Genomic DNA, 12026 nt, shown 5'->3' on the forward strand with positions numbered 1-12026 from the left:
AGCGGGGCAGCAAGGATCAGCAAGGATCAGCGGGGCAGCAAGGATCAGCAAGGATCAGCGGGGCAGCAAGGATCAGCAAGGATCAGCCTTCTGAACATACCAAATCATACTACTTACGAGCAATCATTATTGTTATTGCTCAAAATTCTAAAATATAATTTGTCATCATCATACAGAACACAACAAAATTTAAGTACTTTAGTGGATTATGGATTATTGTGTAACTATTAACATTGGTATAAAATGACTTATTCATCCGATGACAAGAAAACAGAAGAAAAAAGAATATTTTTTAATATTTTTGACGTAATATATTTCGAAATTAACCAACGTTTTAGTAAAAATGATGATATGTACGTAACTTTGAAAGTCTTAGACCAAAATTCATTAACATTTTTAGACAGTGAAATAATTTTTTGTTATGTACAACCTTATTATTATCTGTATCTGATTTTTTTTAATTATACCAATAAGTAAAAAAATACTAAGTTGAATTTGAAGAATTAACAAAAATCATTGACAATGTTTTAATAGTTCCAATATCTATATAAAAAAAAAAAAATTAAAAAATAGTGCCTCAGCAGAAAGTAGTTTTACTACAATAAATAAAGTAAAAACATATCTAAGATCAACGATGACAAGTTGCAGACTAAATAATTTAACTTTGCTATTTGTTGTTAGAGAAATAAGTAGAAAATTCATTCAAAATCCATCGGCACTAATAGACGATTTTAAGTTAAAAAAGAAAATTGGAATTTTCAATTTAAAAATATAGGTACTAATAAAGTTATAGTACAGCTACTAGTAATAAATCTTTTATATTTATTTTATTTTATACTATTTAATACTATTTATTTTTAAATTTTAAACAAATACATACAATGTACCTATAATGAATATATAACATACGGTATTTCTGATACATTTTTATTTTATAAAAATATTCATCAATTATTCTTACATAAAAATATCGGATCTACCCAGAAAAGTGTTTAGCTATTACACCATTGATTATAATTTATAGATAAATTAATATTTTTTTAAATTCACCAAAAATAAACATAATTTCAATATCCGGTATGGTCATCCTAAGAACATCATAACAATTTAGAAAAATATTATCATATAAAAAAAGGCATAAGTTTCATGGGGACCTTTAATTTTAGGTCATTACTGAACCTGGTATTTCACTATAACTTTGTCACACGATTTCTACTATATAATATTAAGTACATTGACGGTTGAAAGTCTCTATAGATAAGAACCCTATACACGATTCGTACGTATTTAAACTACCTCCACGTCACGGCTACAAGGAGTGTTACAAGAGTTGGCGAAGGGAGCCACGTCAAAAAACCGGAAACTAAAATTAATGTAGTTGATAGAGGTATAATTATAGTATTATATAATTAATTCATAATATATTGTTTACAATAATAATATTAGCGATTATAGAAACGATAACGAAAAATACACGACTATTTAAATTAGTTTTATTCCTATAGTACTAAAGTCATTATTATTATCACCCGTATTGTGTCCAAGTATTATTCTTTTTTCTTAACAATTTGAGAGCTTAAAATATTGTGAAGGCACTAGGCACATATAGGAGCCGCGGTATGAAAAAGTTTGAATACCTCTGCAGTGCACACCGACAAATAATGACGATGTCAAGCCGATGTTAGATACGTGGCCGGTCAGAGAAACGAAAATACGAAAGTCTACATGTGTAATAGATATAATATAATATTATAACCGATAAAAACGCAATTTCGCGATAATGTCATGGCGTAAGCACCGAGCAACAAACATTCGATTATGGTTCATATTCGATTATGCAAGTGCAGACGATCGACCGAGTATACACAACCACATATTACATATACCATAAAAAACCTAAACGTAACGGTGTTTTTCCAGTGCCCGTATCCCATCAATATCCTATTAGTGAAAAACTTACATACATACACGCATTTCGTGGACAAAAACTTATCTTCGAAGACCCGGTAGTCGGATCGCGTGTAAAAGAAAAATTCTAACCCAACTCGGTCGGATAGCACTGTGAATAGCTAAATCGACTATGCCGACCGTAAAATATCGTGTAATATATCATAATATTATTATTATTATTATTATTATGTTAATGTGTCGCACTAACACTACAATAATAATAATGTATTATAAATTGTAATTCTCGGTCGTCATCGTTTGGTCATGCGGTGCCAAGAGAGAGATACGTTCGCTGTCCGGCCGGTTCATAATGTTTGGTGCAGTTCGACCGTGTTCAGCCACGAGGACATATTTTTTAGACACTACACTGGCATTTGTTGTCTCCGTCTCACAAGTGCATAAATATTAAATTTACACTCAGCAGATCACAGTCAGCTATAGCTTCTCTAGTTTAAAAATTAGAGTGAATCGACATATCATAGAACTTGATATGAATTTATAGGTACCTGTGTGAGTTTTTATGATAGGTAATTCAGTTTTCGTCTTTTAAGGGAGTTATAAGCATTTTAAATTTACACTGCATTATACATGCAAAACTTGCTAAGACATTAAACAACCGTAAAACCCACATACAAACACAAATATTGTTCTTACCATCAAGTTACATAAATGGTCAATTCACTCAATTCTCCCTAATTTTTAAATTAACAAAGCTAAACGTTATCTACTGATCTATGATATACGCACTTGTAAGAAGGAGACAACAAATGCATATCGAGTACCGTTCTTTTAAAGTATAAATATTTCATTATCAGTGTAAGCCTTTTCGAATTATTTGCACATTTGCTTATAGAAATAATGCCATGAAAAGTTTTGAAAATAATAACGCGATTTGATGATCGATCGCAACTATTATTATATTATTACAATAGTATAATGTATTAGGTACCTTATGTTATGATACCTATAATAATCGTGTACCCTATGAGTCTACTCTATACGACTATACCGCTTGATTTAAGGTTTTCAAATTTAAAAGTTAATAAAAAGTTCTTTGATTTGTTTTTTGCATTTCATTATCATTTCGAGTTGTCCAAGAAAACATTCAAATGGAGATATTATTGATTTATAAAGCAATACTACAATATTAAAATAAAATTATATACGTATACCTTAGATTCTTAGCGGAGCGAAGAATGTATTGATTTTACCATATGATGTGTGTGTGTTTTTTTTTTTGTCTGTCATCACGTTTTGGGGCAGTAAAAGTGCTTCGATTTTTGACTTCAGTACCTCGTTCGATCAGAAAGTGAATCTAGTTGGTACTTTTGGGGTCAAAACTAAAAAATAATTGTCTTAATAATTGGGATAAACAAGCTAAAAATTAAAGAAAAACCGGGAATACACACTGTCAATTTTCGACAAAATCGAATTTAGATTGATGTTACTTTAAAACAAATCACCATAGATACATGACATTTTTACCAAATGCTAATATAAGTATATTCTATCCACCATACAAATTTCGACTTAAATTGAGCTATTTATAGGCATATGCAATTTTCGATCATTATTAGTTTATTTTTAATTAATATATATAGATACAAATTTATTTGTTGAGTAGAAAAGCTTGAAAATTTAATACGAGGTTCCTAATATATAGTTACAATAGCAGTGAAATACATAGTCACAATTTTTTTTTTTTATAAGCATCCAAAGTTTGAATTTTTCCAAAATATGTAACAATTACGAAAATTCGCAAATTATTTTAAGCTAGAAATTCATAAAAATGTTCTATTCAAATCTGATTTAATACAAAATTTCTTACAAGTTTGTCAACTTTTATCATAAAATAAATATCCACCAGATATTCAAATTAAGTTTTTATGAGCGTTTGAAATTAAAATTTTTACAACATTGGATTTTCACTTGATTTCTTATTTAGCGATTTTCTTATTTTGGTGTAACTCTAAAAAAAATGACCGCAGATACTTGAAATTTTCACTGAATGTTTATATAGAAATTTCCCATATTTGATAAGATTTTCAATATATTTTGATTAGTTTTGAGCTGTTAACTGACATTTTAATTTTGAAACTTTTTTTAGTTTTTTTTTTTTTAAATATCGATAAAATTTTAGTGATTGGGTCAAAAAACTTCAAAATTTAATATAATAATTAATAAGGCTTCCAACATATTGTTTCAATAGCAGTTGATAAATATTAAAAAAATATAATATAGTCACGATTTTTTTATAAGCATTTAAAGTACAATTTTGACTAAATACATAAAAACTACGGCAATGTTCAAATTATCTTAGATAGAAATTCATAAAAAAATTTCTTCTTTTTAAATCAAAGTTTTGAGAATTTTTAAAAATATATAATATATCCTAGACAGATAAACCGTCTCTGCTCAGAATCGTTTTTCGTATACAATGACATAATATCATTGGATTCAAATTTAATTCCATCCATTACAGTAACCCACTTGTAACCTATTGTACAGCATAGTGATATCCATTTTCTCGCTTTTTTTATTTTAAATATAATATTGACAAAGGGACATATTATTATTTTAAAGTTTGAAAAAATACATTAGAAATTATGTAGTCTCTCTTTGATAGTACTTATATAAGCGTGAGCATAATTTTTCACGAATGAAAATTGTCAAATCGAAAACTAAAATTTGGTTGGCTGACACTGACCTAGAAACTTGCTGATGTCATATGATTTCATAGTCTCAAATACAACCAAATATGGAAAAATTAGTTTCTGAAAAACAATGTAAATTAACATACAAAAAATGGAACAATAAATAAAATAAACTTTTTTATTTAAAATTTTAATTCAATAATTTGAAATATAATCATATAATATGTTATAATAATAAAAACTGAATTTTTTTAAAATACCTAGGTGGGCGCATGTTTTTACTATACGAATGCGTCCCTCGAGATTTTTAAAAAACAATATGTGACACACTGCATAAAAAGCTGGAGACCCATGGTATAGAATATAGATGATATAGTTTAAATACCTATTTAATATTATATTTATTGTAACATTTCAAAAAAGTATTGGTTTTCTACCATCGACAATGATTGCATACACATATAATAATATACTTACTACAAACTATTTTATGTAGAAATTTGTTTATTTTTTTGAATTATCATTTAACGTGCTTTGATTATTTTATTAAATTTACTAGCCGGACATTATAAAATGCATACCTTTATGTTTGGGCTGCCGTGGCTGCGTTTTTCTACCAATCTGTATGACTGTAAACTTTATACGTTTTAATTTGTATTTTTACAAAGTATTAGGTACCTACGCGATAAACCAAACTGTTTGTATAGATAAATAACTGTTCTTTAATACTATCCGAGTTAAATCAATCAACAGGCAACAGCCATTTTTTACCAAGCCCTATAGCTATTAATGTGTGTGCAGTGTGTTATGCACAAGGGTAAGAGCAGTTGCGCAGTGCGCACTTAATAATTACGAAATTATAATGCAAAAAACGGACGACGCACTTTTACCGCCATTGCGACAAACAACTGCGATGATGGCCACTCGACGAGCGTACACGTTGCCAACGTCCTAACAAGTTTCAACTTTTTGAGACCATTACTTCGACAATTCACACTCTTTGTAGAGAATACAGTAGCCCGATCAGCTGATCGAGTGTCGTGGTAAACCGGTACCTAACTACCAACTGCGAAACACAAATAGATGTACTAAAATATTGTATTTGAAATTAAAGCTGCAGGTACATGATATTTCGAAATTTCGCGGCCAATCCCCGTGCGTCGCAATAATAATAAAGATGCGTATAGGTACCGGCTATATAAACCTATGACTATTTATAATCAACGTAAAATAGGGTGTTTAGAACGACAGTTGACGAATCGTAGCGGGTATATCGTACGCAATGAATTTAATATTTAAAATGCATTTTTTCCAACATCCTTATAGACCCGAAGGTATATTACGAGTTTTTTTTTTTTTCAATCCAGTTGAGAGTATATCCATTGAGTGTTTACGTCGTGTAATCGTAAATACATCGTTCGCATACGGATCGATTAATATTTATTACGCTCGGTCGTTTAATTTTAATTCGACGGGCGGAAATGCCTATACATAGTAGGTATACCTACCTACGTAGTATATTATATAACACGCGTAGAAGGTATGTGTTTTATAGGCACACGTAAGCACGTCACGACGCGCACATACGGCACACACACGGCAAACGTAGTTGTATATACCTATATATACCACGACGATACCACAATAACCGCACGGGCACGGCGTTTATACCCGTCTTCCAGTTGCTGAACTCGAGCAATGATCAGTCAATTCGCCGTAAACAAATAATAATACACACTATATGCCGACGTTGCGGGCGCGTTTGCAGCACACAGTTTTTTATGCATATGTTTCCGCGCCGTGAACGCTCCAGACGGAGTGGCGCGCGTGTGTGTAAAGGTATAGGTACCTGCGATGTAACACCCCATCGCGACGTGGACATGGGTGGAAGACATCACCCGCTGAAATGTTATATTATAATATGCATATTTCAATACAACAATTCGGAACCATCCGTCCGTGATGTGTAGGCGCGTGCACGCAGGGTGCAGGGCTGACGATACGCACCATCGCCCGCTGTCCACGAGCGCGTGTAGAACATGCGTAGCTATAATATGATGATGATCATAGTAATAATAATAATATGTGGTACAACGCCTCTGTCTTTACCACGCGGCCGGCACAACCCTTTATGACAAATAGGTCACTAAAACCATTTTATCTTGTCCCCCGGTGAAAATTTACACCACATTTCCATTATCTCCGGTACACATATCTAGATGTAATTCGCGTATGTATTCGTGAACTGCGGGATATGATGAGTTTCCTCCGCATACAATATGATCCGACTATTACGCACGAATATTTACCATACATACAAATATCATATAATAAGCGAGGTACCTAAGTACTTATATACATAGCCACATAGGTATATGTACCTACCTAGATATACATATTGTGTACAGATGATGGAGAGACGAGTTGTATACATTATGATATGATATACATTATACATATATTATTAGGTATATACGACACACCATAGGCCACGTTTATATATAAGGTGTAACAGCACTATTCAACAAATTTCCATTACAAATATTACTCTTACGCCCTGTATAGGCACGCATTGTACATTATTATTATTATCGTGTCGTTGAATGCGACTGAGCTGGTCTTATATTTATATCGTTATCAGCTCACGATTGCAGTTTCGGGTGTAAGCTCGACGCTCGTCTATGTATATTATATTAAACTAGATGAATTACAGCTCTCATGAATAGAGAAATACATACGATTTCCCAAGTAAATTCAGAACTGTTAATGTAACTTCATCCTTGGATATTTCATCCCGCTCGCACTTATGCAGACTATACTTACGTCACAATTAAAAATTATTACAAAACAATAACGATAATAATATGTACATTATTAATTATCATATTTACAAGCGATAACCATTCATGACGGTCAATCACTGCTGTAATTAACAGCCTGTTATACAATTTAATATACATAATTCACTGATGGCTAATGTCCATTAACCCATTACAGGAACGCCAGGAGGTAGGACAGTTAGTACAAATGCATCGCCAGAAAATATAATAAAATATATATATAATTATTTTTTAATAATTTAAACTTTTCAAATAAGTAATCAAATATAAAAATCCAATAATCCTCTTTATTGTTAGTAAATTTATTTCCATGATTATGGCCAAAAATCAAAATAGTGAAATTTTGAGAAACTCTAACGCATTTTCATATAGGTATAGTTAGGGTTGGGATTTTTTTTTTTTTAACTCGCGGGACACACAATTTTTTTAAATGTAATATTGTAAAAAATCGGGATATTGACGTCCCGCTTTATCAAAAAGCGGGAATCGGGACAAAAAAAAAATAATTGTAAATTGATTAGGTATCTTAGTATCTATAGTAAAGTAAAATAATTATGAAAAATTATGGATATTCTTAAATTAATATAACTGATACAAAAGTAGTTATAAAATCTAAAAACAAATCAATATTGTTTTAATGTTAGATGCTGCAAATATTTTGTTCCAAGTAGTTGTAAAAAAAGCGGGACTTTCTTGTCCCGCTAGCTCGTAAGACGGGACACGGAACAAAAATTTAAAAAACTCATAAAAATCGTGACATACGCGTCCCGCTAAACATTGAAACGGGACGCGGTACAAGTATATTAAAAATCGGGAATGTCCCGCAAAATCGGGACGTATCCCAACCCTAGGTATAGTCAGGCAAGTACATCAGTTTCATGTAATTGGAGTTTTATTTTACTAACATTAACAATTTACATTGAAATAAATAAGATAATCATAATATTTGATAAAATATTATTATTATAATTATAATCTAACGTTTGTTTAGCAGGTGGAGTTCCGGTTAGAACAAACGTTTCTACATGGGAGCAATAATTCATCGCAAAGAACTCGAGTGGTGGTCACTCGTCTGGTAGCCTGTTACGCCGGACGATACTCAACCAAGGAACACCAAGACCCAATTTGTTCATAAATCAGTTATTATTGTTAATACTAATAAACTATTTACAAAATAGTACTCTATCTGCAAATGTCTCTATGTAATATCACAGAATAGATACAATCCTAAAGGACACTCTAAATGTAAACAAAATCGCGACGGATTGGCGGCCATCTTCCTAACAGGAAAAATTCTCATAGGTTATCATTATTCATTTGATAAACGTGATTTCATTTATTCAAAACATTAAATTTTAAATCTTTTAAGTTTAAATGTTTACAGTTTTTACTTATTAAACAGCAATTTAACTTTGCTACCCCATGTATTTTAATTTATTTTAATAATAATTAAATACTAATAATTATATTGTATACTAATTGAAAACAATAAGTTTAGTTTTACAGAATGGTCACACTGTTGGCCTGTTGGGAAGATGGCCGCCACGATTTTTCGTTCGGCCTATGCTGTATGTGTTAATTCCTATCACTGTCAGGGCCCTGAGTAATATCGTTGAGTTATAAATATCTTAGATTATTATTATATTATTGCGATATAAGACAATAAAATTCGATTAGGTATTTTATAGCTATAGCAATCAGAGCGTTGTTCATTTATTGCTATAAGTTGATATCATGTCAGCGAAACATTTTGTTGTTTCTATTTAACCGCGGTTTTACTCATTATGTATTACTCAGGTACGCGTTTAACGATATTTCAATATATAAGCACACTAACAGATGAGTATTTTATGTTCAATATTATAGATTTTCCATTGTGTGGGAATGAACCATCCATAACAATATCATTATTATGCTATGTATTTTTTTCGCTACCAACAAAACGAGAAAAATTACATTCTTTAAACAATAAATATGATACGGAAATAGATCAATAAACTAAACATGATGAAGCACAAAAATTGACAAAAGATTGATATTTCGAACGCCTTAAAATATATAATATATTATTCAAATCCAAAAAAAAATTTTTTTTTAAGAAGGTTCGTCAGGACTAAATGTAAATTTATGAAGTAAAATAAATATAAAAACTCTTAAAAAAAACTACGTATAAATGATACATTTTCATTGTAATTAAGAATACTATGATATTTTATTATGTAACACTTGATACCTACATAAAAAAAAGTTAAATTTTTCAAGCTAATTAATTATTATAATGCATTTTTACACCCACACTCGCATATATTAAGTAAACAATTACACCATTAATAGATTGCGCCTTAAATGACCTTTGTGACAAAATGTAGCTAATTTAGTGTACTGTGGTGCTTATAATAATATGTGTGCGTACTATAGTCTGAACTTTGACTATAAGGTAGGTACAACAGAGTTTTCATCATTCATATATGCATATACAGAGGGTAAATAATATTCACCGCCCGGCGGAGGTGAGTGGGTAGATATGTGAACTGTTACTTTTTTACTAGTGAATATACCAACAAAAAAAACAAAACTACGAGTTTAACTATTGGTACTTGTACCCACGCTATTAATCGACCCAATGAACGATAATATTTACCGAAATGTAACATGCCACTTTTCAACTGCTGAGGACTTTATAGTGTCACACATATAGCGTAACTATATAAATATTATATTATACCTATTATACGTACAACGTATAGTACCAGAAAATTACGTATTGTTACATCGGACTGTAAGTAATACCTAACCTATATGCAATAACTGTGCGAGATTGTTGGTTGTTCTGTGTCAATTATTGCTGGAAACATTCTCGTTATAATGAATGTGAGCCATTTCGAGACAATATTGTGGCGTCTGGCGTGGAGGGCTTAAAACTCAGTAATCGGTTATCGTTTAATTTTGATACTATAGTAATCTGTATAACCGTTTCTTTAAAGATATCTCAAACATTATGATAAACGTTAATCGTTTAAAAATCGTTGATATGGTTTTTTGGTGATTGGTTACGCACTTGGAAGACGGAGACAATTCATACGGGTGCTGTGGGCACTTTTTAGTAGCTAAAAGGTATAGGTATTTAAGCAAAACCACTGAAGACTATATTATTCAATGTTAAAAAGAATAGCTATTATATTCTTTGATACAAAGGAAACAAATCATCTACAAAATAGGATTGATAGGTTTATCTAATGTTCCCGAATTTTCTGAAAGACAACTCCATATCCATATTCGAGGTCATAGTTTAAGCAAAACAGCTACAGAAATATATATATATTTATGAAATGAATGAATTCCAAGAATTATTTCAAAGGATCCCAAATAAAGTCATTACGCAAAAACATAAAGGTAAAGTACCTCCAAATTTGTATTTACTTTGAGTTAGGAAAATCGAAAACATCTAAAATGAATTTAAAATTAAAATTAAGTTACAAAATATGGTAAGAAAAAGCTTTTTAATTATTAATAGTTTTACGAAAATTCACTTTTAAATTTATAGATTATAAAAGCTCTTTTGAAAAATAAATCGTAATATACATTTGAAAAAAAAATTAAATTATAATAGATTCGGAAAAGATACAAAAATTCCTAAAGGTGCATACTACATTATCACTTACGAGTTACGAATTACGTTTAAAACAATACCAACAATTATTTTAAGATATATTACTTTTATTCAGTTAAATAATTTAAGTCTCTATACATTGAACGCATACACTATAATACTATATACAACTACTTTTTTCTAAAGGATTTAAAAGTTTAAAACATAAAAGATCCATTAACTTGGCAGTATAATACATAGGTATAATAATATAATAAACATGATTCATACAATCATATTATAAAATCCACTTGAAAATATTTTTGTATTTTAATGACACGTATAATAATTTTACTAAACATGTAAAATATTATGTGTTATTTGCCTTAATTATCAAATCAAAATACACATATATATTGTATTACGCAGTGTTTCGTTAGATTATGAATAAATAGAAAAAATTAGATCTCACGATCTCTATAAAATGCAATAAAAACCATCTTGTCTTTAACAAACTCTGTATAAAACTTTAAAAAAAATAATTATGATATTTAAAAATGTTTAAATTTAATCAGTTATAAGTTTATAACGACGAGTTATACTACTCTGTTATTTTTGAAATATCGAGTACGTTTAACACACTCTAAACGTGGATAATGTTAAGTGGATATAAATGTTTTATAAGTGAAAAAAAAATATAGAATTTGAATTTTGAAGTACCTATACCTATCTTAGATGGTAAAAAATCCTGAGAAATGGACCTTTCGTCGCCCGTTGAGTATGCGTTGAGGTCGCTGCATTTAAGTGTGAATAACATTGTTCCACCAGAAACCACTTCAAGCATCACGTTGGGGCTGCCCGTTGGGTATAAAATTATCATTTTAGTACGTTAGATAAAAATTAATAGCATAAAATGTATAAAAGTTTAATAAAAACATATGTTAGGTACTTAAGTATACTAATATAATAATAATTAATAATATTATATTATTT

The sequence above is a fragment of the Diuraphis noxia genome, unplaced genomic scaffold (genome assembly GCF_037042655.1).
Source record: "Diuraphis noxia isolate RWA-SAM2 unplaced genomic scaffold, SU_Dnox_SAM2 contig0005, whole genome shotgun sequence".
NCBI lineage: Eukaryota > Metazoa > Arthropoda > Insecta > Hemiptera > Aphididae > Diuraphis > Diuraphis noxia.